The sequence below is a fragment of the Canis lupus genome, chromosome 36 (genome assembly GCF_003254725.2).
Source record: "Canis lupus dingo isolate Sandy chromosome 36, ASM325472v2, whole genome shotgun sequence".
Taxonomy (NCBI): domain Eukaryota; kingdom Metazoa; phylum Chordata; class Mammalia; order Carnivora; family Canidae; genus Canis; species Canis lupus.
This window is the reverse complement of record NC_064278.1, coordinates 10351018-10357017: the sequence shown is the minus strand read 5'-3', so window position 1 is coordinate 10357017 and position 6000 is coordinate 10351018.

Here is a 6000-nt window from a genome sequence, read left to right as displayed (position 1 = left end):
TGACTGGAGTGGGGCTGTAACTGCAGCTTGGTACATTCTTTCCTATCCTTATATAGGATGATTGGACAATCCTCTTGAAACGTGAGTTGATAATATGTACCCTCAACTTTTAGTATTTGGGATATAGGGGATCCCTGGGTGGCTCAGCGGTTTGGCGCCTGCCTTTGGCCCAGGGCGCGATCCTGGAGTCCCGGGATCAAGTCCCATGTCAGGCTCCCGGCATGGACCTTGCTTCTCCCTCTGCCTGTGTCTCTGCCTCTCTCTCTCTCTTTCTCTATCTATCATAAATAAATAAAATCTTTTAAAAAAAAAGTATTTGGGATATACTTGGCATCTTTTGTAGATATATCTAATGAAAATTTGATTTCTTCTTTTTATAAGATTGTGTTTATTTATTTCAGAAAAAGAGAGAAAGTGAGCTGAAGGAGGAGTAGGGAAAGGGACAAACAGACTGTGCTGAGCATGGAACTTGAGGTGAGGCTCAGTCCCACAACCCTGAGATCATGACCTGAGCTGAAATCGTGAGTCGGATGCCATGCAGGTGCCCCTCTAATAAACATTTGTAAGACAGATAGTGCCTATCACAGGCTGACAGGGTCATTTTGCCTGAGTCTTCAGTGCTTGAAGAGTCTCAGATTGACATCTTAACTCTAAATGAAGTCATGCATACAGTTACAGAGATGCACTAAAGAGATTACATCATGTTACTCCAACAATTTTAAAGTCATGTCCCATTAAAACATCACTCATTGTTACACATTAGGGACAAATATATTTTAAGATATCCTATAAATACCATATGAAGAGCAGAATGGTATTACACTGTATCTGGGGATTAAAACCAAAGCATTAATTTGTTAAATGAAAACATTTAAAACTGCGTGACAGCTGTGTGTCACTATTTTCCATAATTTCAATATTAAATATTGAATATCAATATCAATATTATTTCTCAAATATTCTGATTGCATTAACACATGGAGATGAGCCAGGCCTTTCTCAGTGTCTCAGGAGCCCTAGCAACAAATGAGCATCATAATTTCATTACTGAAATGTTCTCCTGGTGGCCTTTATTTCCAGTCACATCAAACTTATTCTCACTTAACAAGGCTTTTTACTAGCTGATTTCTCTCGACGTTGTTTCTTCTTTTTGACAAATGTCTAATGAGCAGCAGTAACTGTATGAATCATTATGCTAGGTTCAGTGAAGAAAAAATAACATCACCAGTAGGACACTATAGATGTGATCCTTCCCCTCCAGTAGCTTTCCATTCCCACAGACTGTCCACAGTTACCTACAGCATAAAGTAAAGGAATAGGAATTGCATTTTAGGAATAAACAAAATTACCCAAGACTATAAAGAAAGAGACACAGTCAGGTTAGAGGATGTGGAAGGAGTTTACCAGCCCCATATTTCTATCCTGTGGGCAATCCTGGCTCTAGTCACCAAGTTCTTTTTGGTCCCTATACTCCCAATTCCTGATTTTAGCCCCACTTGCCATTCTTGGTGACAAAGAGTATTTCTGGCACACATCACACATGAGAAGGGAATGTCTCAGCTAGGAGAGGATACACAGCCACAGTTGTCCCTAACACATCCCTGCCAAGGTTCCATCCCCACTCTGTTCCAGTTTTGCAAGTTCTTGAGCTGATAAACCTAAGAGAACTAACTGGCCAGTTCTCTGCTCCTCCTGGCCAGCCTAGCCGAGGGGATGCAATATCCTTTCTCCCAGTTTATTTCACCTGATACGGGGCTTAAATATGGCAAATGGAACTTTATTAAAACCAAAGAAAAAGGGCAACCCAGGTGACTCAGCAGTTTGGCGCTGCCTTCAGCCCAGGGCATGATCCTGGAGACCCGGGATCGAGTCCCGCCTCAGGCTCCCTACATGGAGCCTGCTTCTCCCTCTGCCTGTGTCTCTGCCTCTCTCTCTCTCTCTCTCTCTAATAAACAATAGATAAAATCTTTAAAAAACATAAAAAAAAACAAAGAAAAAGAAAGATCAAGGTAGATAAATGGGGGCACCTGGGTGGCTCTGCAGTTGAGCATCTGCCTTTTGCTCAGGTCGTGATCCCAGGGTCCTGGGATCAAGTCCCGCATAAGGCTCCCCACAGGGAGCCTACTTCTCCCTCTGCCTGTGTCTCTGCCTCTCTCACTGTGTCTCTCATGAATAAATAAATTAAATCTTTTTAAAAGTAGATAAATGAGCTCTTACTTTTTCTAGGGCAACCATCATTGATTACCTTGACTAAAAGCACTACAGAGTACACATCCCTCAATTTCATTTCTTCAATCCTGCCACCTTAGGTATGCTTGGGAATATTGATTAGCAAGTGATAAAAACCAGTGCCATCTGAGGATAAATCCTAGCTCACTCACCTACTGTTCCGCAGCACATTCACATGATTGTGGGATGAACTTACTGAGCTGTAATAGCCACTAACCTCCAGCTTAGAAGGTTAGTAGCTTAGGAGATGTTCTGGTCTTACAAAGTAAATATTATAAGCTGCAAACATGAAGGATTCAATTTGAATTTGTATTCCCAATAGAAATATGTTTTCCATAGACACATAAAAGTTCATTTGGCCTCACATACGCAGAGAACATAGGCAGTGGTGCAGAAGGTACTGAGAGTCCCTTCAAGTCAAAGTGAGAGCGGCAGCTTTTCTTCAGTTAGTCCTCAGTTTAATAATCAAAGACCAATAACTCCCTGTGATAACTTATGTAGACTCTGAAGCAAGACATGGGAACCAGGGCAGACCAGACACCTAAGTATTTAAAAATAAAACCAACATGGGACACACAGAGGGGACCCACGTCATATTGACAGAGAGGGTTATTCTCTTAACCATATTAGTCAAGGTTCTTATCAGTCCATACTGAGGCAAAGCTAAAAATACCAGAATCTAATGACTTCTGGTTTATTATATATGAATATAACAAGGAATTGTATACATTTATTAGTACAGAGTTTAAGTGCAATGAACCCTCTTATTATTTCCACAAAGGCCTCCATTGAAGAACTTTTTTAGGTGCTAATATATGTAAACATCTCAATTGGATAAATCCTATTTGACCATTGGAGTTACAGTTTTGGTACCCATAGGAGGTGTGTTAATTAATAAGGATTAGATTTGTCTATAAATGTCAGAAACCCCCAAATAACACTGTAATTTAAATAAGACTGAAGTTTATTTCCTTCTCACATTACCTGAACAATCCAGATCTGACATATCCACCAGGGACCCAAGCCCCTTTGTCTTGTTACTCAGCCACCTTCGCTATGTCCCACAGGTGGTTGTTCTAGGATAAAATTCCAACTTCAACCAGCATGTCTTTGCACTCCATCCAGTAGGAAGGCACAAAAGAGAGTAAAAGTAGTACTCTTCTCTTCGAGGACATGCATTCCACCTATATGCTCCTGGTCAGAACTTAGCCACAACCAACTGCAAATGAAGATGTGAATTTTATTCCTCTTTGTAGGTGGCCATGGTCCAGTCAAAAATCCGAAGCTCTATCATGGTAGAAGAAGTTAGAACAGCTATTTAGAGACAAATGGCAGTTTCTGCTATAGCAGCCAAAACTCCCTCCACACTATACACTTTTGCCCTAACAGAGTTTTTTTATTTTTCAAAAAAAATTTATTTATTTATTTATTTATTTTCAGAGAGAGAGCACAAGCAGGAGGGACTGAGGGAGAAGGAGAATCTCAAGCAGACTGCACTCAGTGAGGAGCCCGAGGCAGGGCTCAATCTCACAAACCGAGCTGAAACCAAGAGTGGGATGCTTAGCTGACTGTGCCACACTGTCACCCCTTAACAAAGTATTTTAAAATATCATTCTGGGGGCACCTGGTGGCTCAGTCAGTTAAGCATCTGCCTTCAGCTCAGGTCATGATCTCAAGGTCCTGGGATTGAGCCCCATATCTTCTCCCTGCTCAGTGGAGAGTCTGCTTCCACTCTCCCTTTGCCCCGCCTTCCTACTCATTCTCTCTCTCTCTCTCTCTCTCTCTCTCAAACAAATAAATAAATAAAATCTTTCAAATAAAATAAAAAGTAATATCATTATGGATTGAATTGTGTCCCCCTAATAAGATATACTGAGTACTAATTTCAGTATGGATTCGGAATATGACTGGACTCAGTATCTCAGAATATGACTATTTGAAAATACAGGCTCTACATTTAAGATGAGGTCATTTGGGTGGGCCCTAATCCAAATGACTGATGTCTTTCTTTTTTTTTTTAATTTATTTTTTATTGGTGTTCAATTTACTAACATACAGAATAACCCCCAGTGCCCTTCACCCAATCACTCCCACCCCCTACCCTCCTCCCCTTCTACTTTCGTTCCCCAGAGTTAGCAGTCTTTACGTTCTGTCTCCCTTTCTGATATTTCCAACACATTTCTTCTCCCTTCCCTTATATTCCTTTTCGCTATTATTTATATTCCCCGAATGAATGAGAACATATAATGTTTGTCCTTCTCCGACTGACTTACTTCACTCAGCATAATACCCTCCAGTTCCATCCACGTTGAAGCAAATGGTGGGTATTTGTCATTTCTAATGGCTGAGGAATATTCCATTGTATACATAAACCACATCTTCTTTATCCACTCATCTTTCGATGGACACCGAGGCTCCTTCCACAGTTTGGCTATTGTGGCCATTGCTGCTAGAAACATCGGGGTGCAGGTGTCCCGGCGTTTCACTGCATCTGTATCTTTGGGGTAAATCCCCAGCAGTGCAATTGCTGGGTCGTAGGGCAGGTCTATTTTTAACTCTTTGAGGAACCTCCAAACAGTTTTCCAGAGTGGCTGCACCAGTTCCCATTCCCACCAACAGTGTAAGAGGGTTCCCTTTTCTCCGCATCCTCTCCAACATTTGTGGTTTCCTGCCTTGTTAATTTTCCCCATTCTCACTGGTGTGAGGTGGGATCTCATTGTGGTTTGGATTTGTATTTCCCTGATGGCAAGTGATGCAGAGCATTTTCTCATATACATGTTGGCCATGTCTATGTCTTCCTCTGTGAGATTTCTCTTCATGTCTTTTGCCCATTTCATGATTGGATTGTTTGTTTCTTTGGTGTTGAGTTTAATAAGTTCTTTATAGATCTTGGAAACTAGCCCTTTATCTGATATGTCATTTGCAAATCTCTTCTCCCATTCTGTAGTTTGTCTTTTAGTTTTGTTGACTGTATCCTGTGCTGTACAAAAGCTTCTTATCTGATGAAGTCCCAATAGTTCATTTTTGCTTTTGTTTCTTTTGCCTTCGTGGATGTATCTTGCAAGAAGTTACCGTGGCCGAGTTCAAAAAGGGTGTTGCCTGTGTTCTTCTCTAGGATTTTGATGGAATCTTGTCTCACATTTAGATCTTTCATCCATTTTGAGTTTATCTTTGTGTATGGTGCAAGAGAGTGGTCTAGTTTCATTCTTCTGCATGTGGATGTCCAATTTTCCCAGCACCATTTATTGAAGAGACTGTCTTTCTTCCAATGGATAGTTTTTCCTCCTTTATCGAATATTAGTTGACCATAAAGTTCAGGGTCCACTTCTGGGTTCTCTATTCTGTTCCATTGATCTCTGTGTCTGTTTTTGTGCCAGTACCACACTGTCTTGATGACCACAGCTTTGTAGTACAACCTGAAATCTGGCATTGTGATGCCCCCAGATATGGTTTTCTTTTTTAAAATTCCCCTGGCTATTCGGGGTCTTTTCTGATTCCACACAAATCTTAAAATAATTTGTTCTAACTCTCTGAAGAAAGTCCATGGTATTTTGAAAGGGATTGCATTAAACGTGTAAATTGCCCTGGGTAACATTGACATTTTCACAATATTAATTCTGCCAATCCATGAGCATGGAATATTTTTCCATCTCTTTGTGTCTTCCTCAATTTCTTTCAGAAGTGTTCTATAGTTTTTAGGGTATAGATCCTTTACCTCTTTGGTTAGGTTTATTCCTAGGTATCTTATGCTTTCGGGTGCAATTGTAAATG